We start from the raw sequence: 21,217 nt of genomic DNA on the forward strand, positions 1-21,217 counted from the left end.
ACTTAGAGTGACTCTTTTTAGGGTCTTTCCATACAACTCAGTGTTAAAGCAACCACACCCTGATTTAGAGAAACATCTAATCAGCACTAAACTTTAAGAAGACATCTTTAAATTAAAAACTTCCATTCTGGCTCCTTGGTTTGGATTACTTCACTTAAAAATCTTAGGTGCCCTTTAGTTTAATGTCCAAGGTGTATATTACACAACAGCAACATGGATGATTCAATTCAAGACATTCAGGGCATGTAAACCGGTATGTACATGTATAAAGACAAACAAAGATTTCAATAAATGACTGAAAGTGTTTAATTATTCATTTATTTTTTCAGTACCTTGACATGGGCAAAGATGGTTCGGCAAGAAAGTCACAATTATGATTGAATCACTGTATTCAAGTAATTTGCCAGCTAGTTACAGACTAAACTCCAAATGCTTTCATCTGCCCTCTCTGAGCAGTGTGGTTGTGTGTTCGTGTGTGTGTGTGTGTGTGTGTGTGTGTGTGTGTGTGTGTGTGTGTGTGTGTGTGTGTGTGTGTGTGTGTGTGTGTGTGTGTGTGTGTGTTTCCAAAAGCGAATAGAGGTTGGACCATCATTAAAAAACCTGGGAGTACTTGCAGAAAAAGAGTATCGTGACAATTTATGTGTGCATGTGAATGTGTGTGTGCCAGAAGTCTTTAGGACCCATTAGCAGTGTTTTTTTTTTTAATAGAGAATCTAATTGATTGAAGGTTGTTGGAAGGGTAATGCTGTTTTTAAACTGTGCCTCTTGCTCCGTCTTAAAGGAATCCAATACTTTCAGCTGGCCCGCTAAAAGCACAAATAAAAAACGATTAGTTTTGGCTAAGCTCTATGCCAGTGTTTTAAGAGTAGGGGGGGAGATGAAGATGGACTAAAAGATGAGAGGAACAGCGTTGAGAAAACATAAATATATATATATTTTTAAAAAAAATATATATATATATATATATATACATAGATTTGAAGCTGTTTGGTTTGTCTTACAAAGCTGCTGGAGTATTACTACACTTTGATTGATTTGCCAATGTTTCTGTGTACAGCCATGCAGAAAGCTACATGGTTTATGGGAAGCATACACAAATTTTCATCCTATGATCTTCCACCTCGGCTTGCTTGATGCTGGCAGCAAAAATGTCCCCCAACATTACAGTATATGGCTATAAACAAACGTCTATAAACACACAGCAGGCAAATATTTACCGAAGGGAAGCTGGTTGTGTGCTGTAACTGTCATGCACTCTGCATCAGTTGATCATCAGGTAGAGATTTCACATTCACACCTGACGCATGGCAGTCCATTTACAACACCACCATCTTTCTCATCAGGTGTACATGGTCAGTGGTACACTTATACTTTCATAGACTGTGAAAGGTGGGGTACAAAGAATAACCAGTTAGCTTAATATGCAAGTTGTTGGACTCTGGCATGAAGGCAGAGCACCAAGAGACATATAGTGCTTTTTCTATTTATACAACATGCCTCATTCTCCCACTTAACCAAGCATTTCTTTCTACACCTAAATGCTTTCAATCTAACATCCATCCATCCATCCATCCATTCATCCATCCATCCATCCATCCATCCATCCATCCATCCATCCATCCATTCACTTCTGCTTATCTTTCTCAGGGTCGCGGGGGGCACTGGAGCCTATCCCAGCTGTCATAGGGCGAGAGGCAGGGTACACCCTGGACAGGTCGCCAGTCTGTCGCAGGGCTAACACACAGAGACAGACAGCCATTCGCACTTACATTCACTCCCACATTCACACCTATGGGCAATTTAGATTGATCAATTAACCTATCCCCACGAAGTGCATGTCTTTGGACTGTGGGAGGAAGCTGGAGCTTTCTATCTAACATTCAGACACATTCATATTCTAATGAAAATACTGGCAATCAACTTAGGGGTCAGTGTCTTCCCCAAGGATACTTAGGCACAGAGAATGGAGCAGCTAGGGATCGAACCACCAACCTTGAAGCTAATAGAAATTAATCTACACTGAAAACCCACCGCTAACCTACATGTTCAAATCAGGAACCTTCTTATTGCTGTAAGGAAACAGTACTAACAACAGCAACACTGTGTACCCTAAATTCAGCTACAGTAAAACACAATCTAGAGAGTCAGACTTTTTGGATATGACTGCCAGTGGGTGGAGTCTCCCCGGTCTCATACACCTGCCATGTGTTACAGACTGGCAGGCGCAGCTGTTCTCTGACAGATTTTTGTCACCAGTATGGCGGTAAACTGATGTTTCTGAATTCTTGTGTGTCCCAGACAGTGAAGCATTTTTCCACATCCCTGCCCTAAAGCTCAAGCTGAAGTACCCAGCTGGAAACTGGGTCTGTATGATTTTCCAGCCACACCTGCTCTGCTAACCCAGGTCAACCTGCTAAATAAAAACCTAAAGACTTACCTGCAACTTATCTGATTTTCACTAGAATCCAACCTGCTCTCACTCAGTCACTCAGCCCTTTTTCTTGAAATCTTCAAGTAAGAGTTCTGAAGTGTGTCACAATTGTTGTAGTTCTCAGTCACTACCGTGTCACTGGTGTTCACCTGTTCTCTTCTTCTACAAAAACCTCAATCCCGTTCCCCTTAGAAGACCCCTCTGTCAAGTCATTCCCCAGTTTTTCTGCTGTGAGTTCAGTAACCTGTTCAGTAATTCACTTTTACCTGCCGACAGTTGTTTGTCTGCACCTTAGGTCCTGATTGCACTAAACCATGACAAAGAGGATTATAATATAATTACTAATCAGGCTTTACCACTCTGAACTCTTGACATTATGACCATCTTAAAGAAATGCAGCATAGTAGAAATCTAGCTGTAAGTCTATTTCCACATCTTTTCATATCTACTAGATAATGTCACAATGCCTTGTGGTAAAAATGCCTGACTATTTCATGTGTGCTGTTTGGTCCTTTTTATCTACATCCCTGTTGTTTTGACAAATGGTCCCTTGAGCTCCTTTTTTTTCAAGTGGGATTTCTGTCAGCCGAAAACCCTCAGAAACGCAGCTCTTAATGCAACATGAGGTAAAGCCTTCTGTTTTTGAAGCCTGAAATGTTGCTTGTTGTCAAATTGAGCTCCCTTTAGTTCATGTGAAGTTTGTCCATGCATCCTTATCCATGTATGGGTGAAATGAACAGATATAGTCAACTGCTAATTATTGCTGAGTCATAGACAATAGACTAATAAAATACTAGACAGAGCTTCAAGATCCATAAATGAAGCACTTTATTGAATAGTTTTTATCATATATTGATCAGATGGGCTTTTTTTCAGCTGCTCCCTTATAAACATGAGGTCACCAGAGCGAATGGCTCTTCATATTTGATTTGGCAGATTTTTACACCAGATGTCCTTCCTGACACAATCCCCCTCCCAAGGGATTTGTGTCTCCTCCTGGTCGCAAATCAGTATCAGTATCTAGAGTAAGCAACTAAACTTTGGAGCCGCATTTATTGATCTGATAATTCCTTCAAAAATGCTCTGAAGGCCACCACCAAAAGCAAAGATGAGGCCAAGCAGACACTGATGAGCTACAGCTGCCTTTTGGCACATACTAGCAGTAACACTTTCTGTTATGTTTAAGGCCAGCTACCTAGAACACATTGAGTGGGTGTCATCAGTACTAGGGCTTCCATTGGAAAAAAACATAACCTGTTAATCAAACAACATTGTTAGGGATATATATTGAGGTGTCAAGCCTGGTCATTAAAAGTAGCACCAGGCTGTAAACATGTTTTTTTATGCTGGCAAATTGGCTATTTTAATATGGAAGTCTTTTGGGATTGGCTTGCTTTTGGAACCAGCCTCAAGTGACCAGTGAAGGAACTGGCAGGGACACTGTTTTCATTGCCATTTGGCTCTAATGTGCATATTAAAATATCCATACTTGTTGTAATTTCAACAAATCAAATTTACAAAAACAGCTGTAATTTGATCTTTAGTCCAGCAGTTATGAATTATATAATACTGTATAATGTGAAACACTAAAAGGAGAGTTTCCCTGCCAGCCAAACTCAAGTGCTGCTGGAAAATAAAGAAAAGTTTTTAATTAAGAAAAAGCTCCAACAAGGAGGCACAGGGCTAGGCAGTGACAGTCAGCTCTTAGAATAATTTTCATTGTCCATTAATCTGTCAATATTTTTATGATCAAAGGGGACATCTTCAAATACTCCATTTGTAATAGTATTAAACTGTAAATCACTACACTTTAGAAGCTGGAAACAACACATGTGACATACATAGACAGCATGAAACATTTCTTTTGTGACTTTGTTATTTATGGTTCAGGTTGAAAAAAGAAATCCTTCTGTCAAATGAAACCCTTTTTGTTTCATGTAGAATCATTAGGCTAAAAGCAAAGCTTGTTATTCTTATTGTAGCAAAGATGACATTCTAGAAATGCGGGGCTTGTATTTAACAACAACTGTATGCACATATGCTGAGGAGTCGGTTTGACTTGCAGTCATAGTGAGTGGGTAATGTGAAATAAAATGATGTTATTATAGCCATCTGTGCTGTAATTATGACCTTTTTATTTTAACTTAAATGTACTGCAGGTATGAATACTCTAAAATGATCCAAGCGTATCTGGGTTTAGTCACACAGGAAACTGCCTGGAGGACTGTCAAGAAAATAATCACTCCTTAATATTCAACTCCTTAATGCTGTCTTTCTCATAAGTCACATTTGGCTGTAGGTAATCTCTCTTCCATAGAGTTCATTTAGGCTCATTCTAACCTCAAATCAACTGCAGAAATTAAAAATTTACACCTGAATTGCATCCACATGGACTTTCTGGAGTGATATGAGCTCACTATAAATTATCTCATTAAATGAATGTTGTTAAAGTTGAGGGTGGATATTTCTATGAAGAGGCAATGGTCACAAGTGATAGGAGAGGCTACAATGTTGATTCAAATATGGTTTTATATGCTCTAATTTTTAAGAACCGCCTCTAAGAATTATTCATTTCTGCATTAGATATGATGTTTATTATCAACCCATAGCTGAACACAATGTCAGCGTTTGTTCAGTTTGTCAATATGAGCTATGTTACTGCTGAAAACTGGTTGGAAACAATTAATGTTCTACAATAATACAAACGTTGAATTCAGATCAAGCCATGAAATAATTATGGCTTCTTGCTGGTTTAGCTCGCTGGGTTGAGCTGGTGACCCATATTTTGCAAGACCAACACAGAGACCTGGGTTAGAATCCACCCTGAAGCCTTTTACTGCATGTCTTACTTTCAGCTTTCTAGTCTTTGTTCCTCTGTCCTAAAGGCTAAAAAACCCCAAAAACAATTATGTCTTCTCAAAGCTGCTGGTGGGTATTAACCACAACGTTTTCTTTGGTAGTAATGTGTGGCATGCTTGATTACGGTATGTTGCTTCCAACTTATTTTTCAAAACAAGAGAAAGTAGTGCCACTAACACTAAAAGACACTTTGAGGAAAATGTTGACTGGCACATGGCAAATGCTAAAATGAAATTATGCGACATCCTGGGATGAAAATATATCTGCAGTTCACGCATACAGACCCACCAACAGGAGGTAAGCACTCTACCATTCATAATAATGCAAGACTGATATGAAAAAAAGTTCAGTTGCCAACCCAAAGGCAACCAGTGAATCTTGCTTTGATTCCCTCTAAAAACAGAAGCAGAACTGTTAGAAATGAGGTACGACAGATTTATGAACTGCATGTGTTGCGAAACTAAAGAATTCTGTAATCAAATGTATCATCAACAAAGCACTTTTTTTTAAAAAAGATGATGACTCTAATAGTAACACTTACGTAACTACAAAGTTGATTTTGATAAATCAGTTAAGAATCGTATAAGATATGGATGCTGGTTAGAATGCTAACATTATCTGGGTAGATTGTGCTAACAAGCACAGTTGATTTTATAAATGACTTCAAGAGCTAACAAGAAAATCCAACCTGTCAGTTGGTCAGATCAACTCAGAGAAAGACTAAAGTCGATAGGATTCATCCTCAGCAACAACATGGATATCTGAGGCACAGTGATCCTTCACATTGCTCTAGCAAAAAAAAAAAAACCCCAAAAACCCAAAATGCCATGAGAGCAACAGTGGAAAAGTTGATCTGACAGTGAACATTCCTGGAAACATGTTGGGTGTGTGACTAAAAATATACTTAAAGCTGGATGTATATGACAAAGCGTTAAGAAGAGGATTTGTCAGAGCGTATCATTTGGCACACGGTTCCACTTTTATTCATGTCACCTTATTTAAAGTGCAAAAGATGCAAAAATATCACAGATATATCTTTCTATTTTGTATCTGTTGAAAAAAAAAGAAGTAATCGAGAACATTATGGTCTGTCCTCTGAAAGAGAGACGGAAGAAATTGTGATTTTCTAGAAACTGATAACACAGGACACTGTTACAAAATATCCATTTTTTTTAAATAAATAGTAGCCACTGCTAAGTTATTACCTAATAATGTTTTATATTGTTACTTTAGGTACCTGTACCTTTGAAATGTTTTCATAGATATCTGAAGATATAAATGTTATACCGTCGTGTAAAATATGCTTTGCTAAAACTTTAATCTACTGAAACATTGATTAAAAAGTGCACAAAAGCACTTGTGTAACATTATTCAGTAGTAACATTAACTCTTGGAGACTTAAAGATTTGTCAATCATCTGGCTCTCAGCCTCACATTTTGTGCCTCTGACAAAGCCATTTCTACTCACTGATGCCATAATGTCATTCAGGAGAGTTGCTTAGTCACTTATGATGTCATAATAGCAGCAGTGATTGATTTTTGCCATAGAGTCATAGATGCTGTAATTGGTCCCAAGAATAAATCTCCAAAGTGGGCTCATTAATTAAGACGAAGCAAAATGACTCAGCTAGAATTTAATGGCTTAGCGAATCAAGCCCCAAAGAACAGTTGAATACATTTTGAATACTTGAAGAGCATTTGATTTATCTCAACTTCATATAGGTGACATATTTGCTGTTGTAGCAGTTTAAGTGTCTGACAAAAGAAACAAACACACTTAAATCATTTGAATTCTAAAGAGAGACTCCAGGGGCGGATCTAGACAAATTTTCTTGGAGTGGCATGGAAATCAAATAGGGTGGCAAAATCAAAGCCATTTTTTTTTACACATATTCAGGTGTTACATTTTCTAATCTGCATTAGATATTGTTATAAAGTAAATATACACATGTTTCATACAAACATAGTCTGTAACGTTCTTGTTTTCTTTAGCCCACATAATTAAATATTAAGTTACATGAAACATGGATTTTGATTTCATGTACATGTGTAGCCTATATGATAAATAGGTACGTAGCCCAAAAAGTATAAAATGTAGAAAGCTGGATATCAAGAGTTCAGTTACAAATACAAGTCTAACTTAAGTTTCGTAATCTTTTTTTTTTATTATTTATTAGAAATAATCAAATTGTTACATGCTCAAATTTACAAAAAATGCCAGAAATCTGCACTGTCTTGAACTAATTTTTTGCCAAAAACTGAAATCTAATTTTTCATGATTTATTGGGTTAACCCTCTGGGATCCAGGGTGTAATAGGCCATCTTTCACTACTTTTGATTTTACCTTATATTTCACCTTTAAAAACTATTTGTCTTGGTATAATTTTTTTTAGCACAATCTCACATGTCTGAATTTACAGTTATGTTTTATTGACATGCTGTATTAACACAATTGATCTAAAATCAGACAAAAATCAGAATCAAAATACTTTAATAATCACTAATGAAATTATGTAAAAGATAAAAAAATTTCATAACTGAAAAAGCAAATATACATTGGAAATTTGAAAAAAAAACTTATGCACACATTTTGCAAACAATCGAGTTATATTCAACTATCCATCCATCCATCCATTTTCTTCCGCTTATCCAGGGCCAGGTCGCGGGGCAGCAGCCCAAGCAGAGAAGCCCAGACCTCCCTTTCCCCAGCCACCTCGTCCAGCTTACCCGGGAGAACACCAAGGCATTTCCAGGCCAGCCGAGAGATATAATCTCTCCAGCGTGTCCTGGGTCTGCCCCGGGGCCTCCTCCCGGTGGGACATGCCCGGAAAACCTTGCCCGGGAGGCACCCAGGGGGCATCCTTGTCAGATGCCCGAACCACCTCAACTGGCTCCTTTCGATGTGGAGGAGCAGCGGCTCTACTCTGAGCCCCTCCCCTATTCAACTATTTACCTAAAAATTTAGCCAATGCTTCAGGTGTTTTTTCTACAACTATTTAAAGCTATTAAACTAATACAACTAAAATTAGAGAACAATCAGGTGTCACAGTAGGATGCCACACTAATTATTTGTGCCACTCCAAAAAATAGGTTGTCCACCACAAGACAAAGGAGAACATCACAGGCCTGAAACCTGCAGGTCTAACAACAGGAGGTGTATTGCTCCTGTTTTCCACCTGGACGCACCCGTAGACCCCAGAGGCTTAATAATGCTCACCCTTATTCCATCTCCAGAGTGTAACGATCAACCACCTGTGTTGAAATCTAAAAATGTCTGTGGTGTTTTAATATATTTAATATATTCAGTTTAAAAAATGATATTCAATGTTAATTTTAGCTAGACTCAACGGTGTTAATGCTATCTTGTTTTAATTTTTTTTAAAAAGTCCAACATAGATGGCATAAAAAAATTGTCCTGTTCTTAGTTACAAAGAGCGATGACAACATGGCGTTTAAGAGGTGGAAACTCGACTCACTCATTCCATATGTATTTCTGGGAATTCCTTTCTAAAGGCACAAAATACAGAGAGGGAATATTTAAATCCAGCTGGCGAAGTGCTTTACTAACATTTACTATTTACTGCTAATTGCAACGATATTTAACACAGAAAATAAGCATGCCTAGCAAAGCAACAACAAAGTGAAGTTATACAGTAGTGCTGAAAAGATGAGAAATGTCTATAAGCATGTCTTCAGGTGTAATTCAATCATTTTTCAAAGAGAACAAAAGAGTTTAAGAAAAAGGACAACGGCATCACAATGTGCACTGTGAAATAATGCAGTACACAGCAAATTCTCTCAAGTCATGAAATTTACAGTTTATGAATTCTGGCACATCCTTTGTTCTGATTAGGGCCTCAGAACACTGTTTATTTATAAAAGAGGCAGGATTGCGCAGTAAAAGTAGATGTGTGATGAAGTATTTGCTCTTATTAGAGAAAGTTTTCCATGCCAATCCACTGTGCAAAAGGAATTCAGCTTCTCGTGCATTAATAATATGCTATTCAAATTTTATTCAGTGTAATGAATAAAATAAACAATGTCACCTCTTCAGCTTCTTGAATACTCAGTGGTTGCAGTGTAGCTCACTGACTTGCCAGAAGCAAGTTCATATGGCTTAAAGTGGAACATCAATGTGTTTGTTTTAACCTAAAATTAGAAATGAAGCATGTCAAGTGCTTCATTTGGTCATTACCTGTGATAACTAACAGTGACCTCCTGTCACAGAGTCCTACCCAGAACAAAGGGTATGCTGAGAATGTTTCCCATAATTTCTTTCTACATGTGAATGCTACCATTTTAATGAAGATGTAACTTTCATAAACAAATCTGAATGCAGAGATCCAAAGTCTTTTAGCTGTAAGCAGTGTGGAATAGGATATTTCAAGTCATTCGATCTTACAAATCCTAGTCTCTGTCTATGCTTTCAGACACCTGTTTCTAAGGCAAAAGTATGATCCTTTGTTGCTTACTGGGACTCTCTTTCCAGCCATTATCCCACTGAACACAAGAGTGAAAGACAGTTTTATGCCCTGGACTGAGCTCCCTGAGGATGTGCAGGGACTTAAAAGAAAACCAAAAGTCAGACTCTTCTTCTTCATCTAAGCTAGGGAATGCTTTGATACAAGGCAGATCCTGCTCTGTTAGGTGAAATACCTCATTCGCAGCCTAAAACATCCGGAGAAATACATTGATATGAGCATCAAAAATGTTGAAATGTTGCCCATCAATCACACAAATCACTACACCGCTATGTACTGTAAACATCCACCTGTGGATCCTTTAGTGAATCCTTCTGTGATGGGAAAAGATGTTTCTCTCACTTCACTTGCATGCAGAAAAAAGTTCAATACACAACGTCGATAAATCTGATTTTAGATAAACTACAACACTCTTTTAAAAAATATTGATTTGTGATATTACCTCTTTTTTTTTATATATATATATATATATATATATATATATATATATATATATATATATATATATATATATATATATATATATATATATATATGTACATTAGATGTTTTTAATATTTTGGAAAGATGATTTAAGCAAGTCAAAGAGTGCATTTCTTACTCCACTTCATCCTTCATTCACTTTGTAAGCATATGACAACCTGTCTTTCTCTGGTCAGGTGTCTGATTTAACCACGAGGTGTGTGTTTGATCATCAAAAGCGGCAGCTGGCTCCCAGGGGTGCTCCTGAAATCAGCTCTGCCTGGGGCTTCCTGTTGGCTCAGTGCTACGACAATACACAGTCCTCTCATGAATGTGCCAGATCAAACAGAGCCTTTTGTTGTATGTTATTATGGGATGTAACATGTGAAGTGCATGAGAGCTGTCATTCATGGCTTTGGACTGAAGCTTCAGAGGTGAGAACAGTATTTGAGTGAAAAGCAGCATGAGAACTTGGATTAAGTCAAAGTGAGTTTCTTCTTCTTAACGTCTGTTAATGAAACACATGACTGATCCCCAGGCCTAGTTTTTAACCTTTTGTAATGTTTTTTGGGTTTTTTTTGTAATTGCTACTACAGATCAAGTCAGACTGATTTCACAGTCTTACATATGTTGTTTGCAGCCTCAGGACATATGCAGCAGTTGGTACCTGTGGTATTAAACAAACAAAAATGCATCAAACAAGTACCATTAAGTTTTCAGAATTCTGGCATTGAAAATATCAGCAATGGTGACGTCCCTAAAATCTATGGGATGTCTAGTCCTATTGCAGCATACCTAAGGGAGGATTCAGGGTCACCTGATCCAGCCCTAACTATATGAAGCTTTATGATAAAGGAAACTTTTAAGCCTAAGAGGGTGTCTCTCTCTGGGATCCAAACAGAGCTGGTTTCACAGAAAAGGAGCCTGAAAGGTGAAGGCTCTGCCTCTTGTTCTATTTTTACATACACTAGGATATTAGTATTAGTGTGATATCCAATCACAGTGCTTTCCAATTCTTATATATGCTTCTTCTGCTGCTTGTCCTTGATCAAATATTTACTTGTTGTTGTAATAAAACCAAACATACAGTCCATTATGTGGCCAATACATCTGTTCCGACCACTGCTCGAGGAACACAAACAAAATGCGAAACCTCTTGTGAAATATCTGCTAGACTGACCAACAAAACCAGGCAGAATCGTCAGCTGTCCCAAATGTAACAACAACCTGCGTAAACTCAGTCCACATTGGTGTCTAAGAAAAAAAGTGAGAACAGCCATTACTGAACTAGACAACTCCTGTAAGTTTTATTCAAAGGGTAATTAAATCTTGATTATTTAAGTTGTTTCTATATTTTTACAAGGCAATTTAACATATTTAATCATTCATATTCCCCCACAGGACTTCCAGGGCCTTGTAGTATTTCATTATAAAAATAACATAGATAGTAGGGATGTCTCCAATACTGATATTTACAATAACTTTCAATACCAAAATTCTGAAAACTTGATGGGGTTTTTTTTGTTTTTGTTTTGTTTTGTTTTGTCTTGGGTATTTTTTGCTTTCAAATGCCACCAATACAGCAGGCCATATATGCACCAAGGCTGCAGTTTTACCAGATGTGATAGGTGGCCTACAATTGTTCTAATACATCGTTACATGCAAAAAACAATGAAGAAAGATGTCCACAACAAATGCACAACAACTTGATCAATAGAAATGCAGTATCATTCTGTATATTTTCCTTCCACGTAACTAGACTTTGTTGTACTTTTCATGAAGTGGTTTGGAACGACAGCTATCCAGGCTTTCTGAAGGTCATTACAAGTTGTTCTTTGGACTGGCTGTCGTCCCCCCCCATCATTGTTCAGTCCAGTCAGACTGATTTCAGAGAAATGTTTTTATTTATTTATTTATTTTTTATTTTGTTAAACCACGTAACACTGGTGGCTGTCATTATGCTATTTTTAAGACCAGGAAATACAAAGAAAAGGGTGAGCTATTGCAAATTATGCAAGAAGTGGACTCAAAATCAGTGGGAAAAGGTCTTATTGGGTGACATATTTGAAATTTTTGGCTCAAATCTCTGTCAATATGTATCTCAAGAAGAGGTCAAGAGTGTCAAAACTGATGGAGAGCATCTGATGTCCATCAGTGATGTTACGCAACAATGTTTTGGATCATTTAAGGCTTGATTGGTGTTTTTTTTAATTTCATTCTATTGGTCAGCTCTCTTCCTCTGCAATTTAGCTTGAAAATTAACACTACTGGCACTTTATTTCAACAAACCAAACCCACCAAACTTGGACGTCAATGCTGCCCTCATGCCTAATGTATTTGCTCTTACCAATGTGCATTCTCTGTCAATATTTGTAATATAACAGATGTCAGGACTGACAAAGGAACATTCCGGGGAGCTGTGGAGCCTAATTTCTGCTTCTAATTAGAAAAGTATTGATTGATGAACAGAGGTACCCTGTTTTCATCTAGTTGTGTTTGGTGTCTGGCCAACCAGCTGCATGCATGAATAACCTTTTCAGTCTCTGAAGGACAGGAACAGTTTTAACACAAGTTGAAATAACTTGACAACAGTATTTTTTTACTTTTTAAAAGTAAGTGTTGTCAAAGATGACTCCCAGGTTTATCTATATACTCCCACTATATCCTGTTCCTTTATATTAAGACAATTTTGTTCCAGTCATGTTTTAACATCCTCCAGGTATTTGCATAAATGTGAAATGATATTTTTTTTAAATAAACCTGTAGAAGCATACACCTCAAAGAACAGCTGTGTTATGAATGGACCCCTAACAAACCCCATGTTAGCAGAGAACTGTGTCCCCAGCCTAACTGAAAAAAGATTTAAACCATTTCAGGGTAATTACTTTAATTCCAACACAGCCACCCATCTGAGAGATAAGGCTACAGCGATCCATAGTATCAGAGGGAGCACTGATGTCTAAAAACACTAAAATGTCAGAATCCTCAGAGTTAGTAATCAATAGAAGGTTATTTAAGCTTTTAAAAGTGCAGTTTCAGTGCTATGAAGTGCTTTAAAACACTGAATCAGTGTATAATCTCAATCAGTTCTGAGGCTGCCTCTGTCCACTGTTCACAGTTAAGTTAAAGTAATGCCAACACCATCTGCTCAAACTCTGGTGGATGTTGTTTAAAATAAAGTGAAAAAAAGCTCAACAAATCATATAATTAAGTTGGGACCCCAACATGTCCAACATGCAAGCTGAAGTAGGATGTTCTGCAGGTCATTTGCTATGGAACATTTTATTTTTAAATTTGTTATATTGAGAGTGATGGACGATCCCAGAACCTTTATGTTTTTACTATAAAATAACTAAAAATAATCTTGGTCTTTGTCAGAATCACAAACAAAATAAAATTACACTTATAAAACTGAGATGAGACAAATAAATTGGATCTTGTGACTACGTGCTTGTTGGAACGTCAGTATCTCCTCTTCCCAGTAATGGCTGCTTCCAAGATGCACTTCTTTATTAAACAGTAATTAAATTAATTAGTAATTTAATTAGAAATTAAATTAAATAGTTTAAAAATAATGTTCACTGTAAACAGTTGACTCCTAAATCTACATATAAAGAAGAAGAAAAAGCCGTCTTACTACTTAGACTAGCTATATCTTTGTTAATTTAAACTTGGTTTGTCATATAACCAAAAAGAAAAGCGTGAACTTTATGTGATGAAACCAAAGTGTGTGTGTGTGTGTGTGTGTGTGTGTGTGTGTGTGTGTGTGTGTGTGTGTGTGTGTGTGTGTGTGTGTGTGTGTGTGTGACTGACTGACATGCAGAATGTTCAGGTGTTTTTAATCAAAGTGAGTTCAAGGTGGCCACATACAGCACACAGCGGCACAGAGATCAATTCAGCTATGAATATTTGCTACAGAAACAACATCACATATATCAGACCTCAGAGCAGAGTGACCCAGCTGAGTTCTTGATTATTCAAATATGATATACGAGTAATAGTGGGCATACTTCTCAAAGGTCTCAGTAATGTCTCCATGAGTCTGAACTTTATTGCAAGAATAAATTTCTTACCAGAGTCCTGAGCTGAAAAGAATCGTTGTGCCAATACCAATGCAGCTACAATGAATTTTAAGGTCATTTGGGAGTGAAGGACTTTGGCTTGCTCGCTGCTGGCAGCCCGTTGATAACTTTGTTTTGTTTTTGGTGATTTTCGGGAGACATATGGTGCATGTTATGGTCTAGACCTGTTTCTCCAGACCCAGCAGCAATGCTGAGATCAAACAGCAAGCCGAAGAAGAACTCATTCTGCTGTGTCAGACCCCGCTCACTGCTCTGGGTCCTGTGCGCGAGCTGTGAGGGAAAGCAGAACAGTATGTAGCGATCTGTGAAAGTCACTCCATCAGTCAGCGCTGCTCCTGGGGGACACATTCTGGGCTGTACGTGTATAGAGTGGAGTGCAGCATGTGAAATAGTGGACATATGTTATTGCACTGAAGTGTGGGTGTAAATATGTATGACCGGTGTAATGTGAATATCAGAAAATAAGCAGAGGGTGTCCGTGTGTGCGTATCATGTTAACATCAGAGGCGGACCCCGCTGCTACTCCGCTGCTGCTCCGCTGCTGTCTTGCATTAAAGTTCATTCTAGAGGAAACTATGCAACATCTGGAGAAGTCATCACACACACACGCGCACACACACACACACGCATACATATATATATATATATATATATATATATGTAAATCTCAGACTAGAGTCATGGACCATATGTAAAATTCATAAAACCCTGAACGGTGTCTGCAATAATCTCTATTGAAATCATTTGGGTGGATGTGAGCAGTAGCAGCAGCATGAACACTAACTGCATGTGTGTCAGTGCGGTCATTCAGGTCATGTAGGTGGGGGAGGGCTGCTATTGGTGTGTGGCTTAGAGTCTTTGCAGAGTACATCCAGATGACAGAAGACAAGTCTATTTTCAGTGCTTCTACAAATTTGACAAAATGTCTCATTAATCAACTGTGGGGAAAATTCTAAGTGGTCAGAACATGATTTGGAGTAAGGAATTTAAAAAAGAAGGGTAGGGGAAATCCTGTCAAATTGTACTTTTTTGACACACCTCATACACTATGTTTTCTATTTAAATGTTTTTTGTTTTGTTTTGCTGTGAACACCGTTTAACAAAAGCATGATTCCCTGTAGTTCTGTCATAACTTCAGTAATTTCAAAAAATGTCCAGTATTTATTCTTAAAGATCTGAATACAGCATATTGTTTTGATGTCTTTGCCTCTAAGCAACAGGAAATAAACACTAATGCGCACCAACAATGACATATTAATTACCCTCACTCTGGAAAAAACACAGGAATTTTCCTGTTGGGTACAGTTTTCACAGTTTACAACTCCTCTGGCTTGTTTGGAAATGTATCAAAAAGCCCTTTTTTTCACTGTGGTCCAGTTGTGATCATTTGCACCTGAATGCGATTGCGGTCTCTGTTAGAATTCCAATAGTGTGTGTTTTCCATGGACACAGTGAAGACAGTAGCATTTCTACCTAACACTGAACTTAGCAACACCAAATAACCATCTCCACCTCTCTAGGAGCTTTTTCTTACTCATCCTAACCAAATGTTGAACTGAAATGGAGCACCTGAGTGAGCCTGTTTATGTGGACCCAGCCTTTATATACTGTAAGTGGTCTTTCTTAGACTGAACTAAAGGTTCAGAACACTGAGTACTTTGAACAAAGTAGGTGTGAAAATAGTAACATAGGAACTAAATCCTGACTGGACCTAAGGGTGTCTGGGACTTTGATGAAAGAAAGGACACAGGAAGGGGGGAAAGGAAAAGGGGGGTGAAGGGCGGATGAGGAGTGAAGAGAGGAAGTGGAATTAGTGGAAAGGGGAAAGAGGAAAATAGAATGGAAGCAGTCATGGAGAGAGGAAAAGATGGAGGGAGGGTGTGTGTGTGTGCGTGTGTGTAGGAACGAGAGGAGTTATGGGCTGAACGAGGGATGGTGATACATAAATGAAATAAATGGGGTCAAAAGCAGAGGCGGTGTGTGTGTGAAGGGAGAGCAGGAGGGAGAGGGATGATGTGAGACACAGAATGCAAGTGAGACTTACTGTCTGTCTGTATGTGTGTGTGGGTCTATATGTGTGTGTGTGAGAGAGAGAGAGAGACAGATGGGGAGGACAGAGATAGAGCAGCTACTACATGTGTGAGCGAGAGAGTGTTTTAAAAGGACAGAAAGCATGAGAGAGGTTTATCCAGAACTGTGTTTATCCTGTCTCCTCACTCGGGGAGAGAGGGGGCTGCCAGACCTGCACTCAACACAACAGATAGGCAGCTATCAGCTCCCAGAGCCCAACTCTGTGTGTGTGTCTGGCAATATGCTTGCGCTATTTATATAAAAAGTGTGTATCTGCAATTCTAGTGTTTGTGTGTACGCGCCTTCTATTGCTAAAAACATGTATCAGAATAGTGAATAGTTATGTGTGTAAATAAATCTGGTCGTGTGTATTTTTCTGCATGAAATCCACTGGAAGACCACCCACATAAAAGGGTTTTTATTTATATAAAAACATATTTATTTATCATTCTTTTTGCACAGAAACAGTCATAAGGATCCAGTTCATCTATATACAAGGACATACAACAACAAAAAAGCAACCATACCAGTAGCTATTTGAGGTTGAGTGACAATTAAAATGTTTTAATTACCATGATATGGATATTAGTTATGTAAAATGTTTTTAAAAAATATATAGATTTTTCCGCAGCTCAAATGCCTTTATGGCATATAGACTAGACAGTCCATGAACTGTATGTAAAGGAAAGCTAGTGAAGAAATGCCTTAAACAGGCATTCTTTCCAGCAGTGGGCAACTTCTACAGTTAATCCCTCTGTGAACCCTGTGCTTTTGAGTCTATCTTCTGAATGGTTGATTCGGTTAAAGTCTCATAACCTACAATATTAGTTTAATTATTATGATTCCCATTATCAAAAAAAGGCATGCCTCTGCCCTATAAAATGATGTGATACTGTTACCAAGCTTTGTGCTAGTGTTCTAGCGTTTAGTTGACAAATACAAAAATACTGCAGGGCCCCAGTTTGCAGAAAAACTGCTTGCATGTACCTTGAGACTGACAAGTTCCAGTGTCCCTTGGGTTTGCTGCTATTCAATGCTTTTCATGTCTGGTTTTAAAGGGTTATGATTCCAAAAAGGGACTTTACAGAGAAGTTGGTGACTTCTCTGTAACACTTTAGACTTCAAAATAAAGTCTAAAGTGTTATCATATAGCCATTCGCAAGGCACAAGAGGTTCTTTTTCAAAACTATCAAACAGTTTACGGCTTAGTCACACTTTAGGAAAAACACGATGACAACTGGGAAAGTCAGGAGTGGCTTGCATTGCACTGAATTTGATTGCATTTGGCAACTGATTGCAAGTAGTTGTGGCAACTGACTGGTCACCAAGTGGATGAGCAAGGCAATTGCACTTGTCAATCTGTGGGAGACAACGTTTCCAAACAATCGCATACTGCCTGAATTCCCAAAACTTTCGGATTAGCATAATTGTTAATAATACTTTAATTATATAATTGTCTTCTATTTTTTAATGCAACTTATCTCTTTTCATCAGGGGAGGTAGTAAGTAGTCACTGTGAAATTCTGTGTGTGCAGATGGCAGCAGACTTGTGACTTTTGCTGATTCATTACAGTGAATATTCACAAACAGCTTGAATGCACAGTATATGATAGATTTGTTTGGGACTTTTAGACTATTGAAGCTTATATGAATTATTATTATTATTATTATTATTGTTATTGTCATTCTATGTCACAGGAGGGTTTTAAGGTATACATTGTACCAACATGCATGTTAGGATGACATACCCTCCAAATAACTTTTCTCATTCACAAGCTTATATATAGAAAATAAGTGCTGCATTTTAAAGCTAGGAGATAGGAAGAGAGCTTGGCTGTTATTACACCAGAACCGGATAAATGGTCAGGATTATGTTAGCAATAACATTCTATACTGAATCAGTTAGGGCCTGAGTTAACAATCCCTGCCACAGGTGCTATTGCCTAACAGGTAGTCGCTAGAGACTATGCTACCGCTGACTGAAGACAAAGGATGAAGAAAAGGGAAGGCGTGTTAGGAGGGAGTGAAAGAGAAGGAAAAGGAGAAGTATGGAGGTGAGAGTAGGGACTTTAAAGGTAGGAAGTACAACTGGTAAAGGGAGAGAGGTGGCTAATATGATGGGCCAGAAGCATTTGAGCTGGATTTAAGCTGTTCTACTATGGTGTAGATAGGAAGACAAGTATGTGAATACTGTTGTAGAGGAGCATGCCAGACAGAATCATATGTTTGAAGCTGGAAATCAAAAAGTGTGACGTTGAATGTTGTCAGTGTGTATGCCATAAGGGTTTGATGTCAATTTAAAAAAAAGGAGTAAGTTTAATTGAATTATAGAGAGTGTCCCGAGGAGAAATTGTTGATTAGAGCAGAATTAAGTAAGCATAGGGGAAAGGAACAGAGACAGAGAACAGTGTTGGGCAGGTGTCCAGGGGAGAAATGTACAAGGACTGATGGCAGTGGATTTTATGAAAATGGTGAAAATAACTGTGGTCAACACTTACTTCAAGAAGAGGAGGCTATATCATGAAGGTCTGGAAAAGAGTTGTTGAATCAGGGTTAAGAAGAACGTGACAATCAGTGAGAAAGAACACTAAAAATAATGTTCACTTTAAGAATGTTGATGTAGAAGTATAGAGAAGGTCAGAAGGAGCTTCACTGTCTGTGAAGGTTTTTAGTCATCCAGGTCATCGTAGTCAAAGGAGCTTGCAAAGAAAAGCGTCTGGACTTCTTTAAGTTGCTTGAAGACGTTTCACCTCTCAGCTTCTCTGGATAAGTTAATGGAAGTAAATTAGGACTGATACCAGTGACCTTTGAAACTTTTTCTCAGAGAAGTAAAAACAAGCCCAGTTTCCAAACTAATTTCACAAAACTTCTTACTCGTCTGGGAAATTATGACTGATCTTCAAAACAGTACAATCTTTTCAGATCACACAAACAGTTGGTGAAAAAGTAAATAAAACCACCACGCCTATGGAGCATTCATTAGAAACTACATCAAAAACAGGGACAAGACAGTGCTCGCAGCATGATGTTTAGTTGTATTTTCCAAAAGACAACGAATGACAACACAGTTGACATACTGCAAACTGTATGAAAACAAACAGTACTAAAAAGGTCAAAGTACACGCATAGAGTATACATGAAAAGTTCATCATACTGTTAATGTAAGTGCAGAATCAAAGTCATCAAGGGATTCATTTGCATCAGCATCATGTCTTTCTGCTGACCAGACTAAAGGAGAAATTGTAGCCTTTGTAAACTCTATACACTTCACGTTTATTGCATTTGAGTAAACTGTCAATAGTGAAAACTATTCATTACTCAAAATTAACACTGACTTTAACATCACTCTGTTTCTGTATTCGACTTTCTATGACGTGATCAAAAATAGCAGTTGTACTAAATGGTAAAAAAAAAAAATGGTAAAAAAAAAAAAAAAAGAAAGAAGATGATCTTGGGTGTAAGACCTTATTTAAATTAGTGGCCCAATTCTGAAAATTTGCAATCACATTTTGAGTAATTCTTAGTAATTAGTAATTGTTGTAAGTAATAAGTAATTACTTATTAGCAGCCAGTTTGAACAACTTCTTGTGATTGTGTATAAGTGATCATTTCTGTGCTCTTATTATCTTCTGCCATCTTTTGTTAACACTATGCCATCCAAGGTGCACAGAAAATGTGTTTCAGGCCTCAGTCAGGCCTAGAGACCACCCAGCAACCCCTTAGCAACATCCAGTCACTAGGGAAAAGGGTATTCCTCGACCAGATAGTGAGTGGTTGTTGGATCTCACTGTGTAAATTGGTCACAAAGAGGATGCTGCACCAGAAACCACCGTGTATTGCTTTGATCGCAAGCAGATTGCTACTGTAGCCCAAAGTTTGTGTGGCAGACAGCAATCTGTATGCAAACACACTCCCTTATTAACCATTGAGCAGGAGTGAATGTTGAAAGAAACAAAGACTGTCAAACATTCACTTTCAAAGTAAAAGTTGCGCTCACTGCTGAAACCCAAATGTGTCCAGAAGGACATGTTGGTTACTCTGAAGGTTGATGGTTTCTTTTTCTGGTTTGTGTCACACTTATCAATTAGAATAATTGTGCAGTGTTTGCAGACAATTTGGCATCTTCCTTAGAAACTATGGGTGACAGTGGCAATGTACTATCAGAGCAAATTCAAGAGGTGTTTTTTGTAGCACCATATACCTCTTTGTGACCAATTACACCTGGCAACAGCAAACAAATTACCACCTGGCCTGGGAATATACATTTTACCAAAGCAATTGTTGGTTTTTGACCTGTCTCTGAAACTGCTTGACTGAGGCTTTATTAGCTGACTTCACAGCAACTAATAGTAACCTCCGCAACCTCTCAATTAGTCAGGGAATGCACATTTTTTTCCTTGTAACTGGGGTTACCAGGTGGTCACTAACCAGTCTCTAGACTTGTGTGAGTGGGCAAATAGGAATGCGCTAAAACTTTTGCACAAAGACATAAGATTTTCAAAGAATAACGCATGAAATCCTGTTTAATTAAATGAAATTTACTGCTTAAAGAACTGTTAGAGACATTTGCAGTTATGTAGTATTAGACATTATTGAAATGTATTGTTTGGCTCCCAAAGGTTAGGAATCCTTTTCAGCTTGAACACACTTTTGATGGCAAACCTGAATGTCCTTCCAGACTGATGCTTTATGGTGGTCATATAAGATGTACTGCATTGCCAGGGTGATGTGGTGCCTGCTTATCTTTTGCCAAGATGTCAGAGAAAGATAAGACCATTCCCCACATTTCACTTTTTCAAAAGCAGAGTTCTGGCATGCTAACATACATGCTA

The sequence above is a fragment of the Oreochromis aureus genome, linkage group 14 (assembly GCF_013358895.1).
Source record: "Oreochromis aureus strain Israel breed Guangdong linkage group 14, ZZ_aureus, whole genome shotgun sequence".
NCBI classification, from domain to species: domain Eukaryota; kingdom Metazoa; phylum Chordata; class Actinopteri; order Cichliformes; family Cichlidae; genus Oreochromis; species Oreochromis aureus.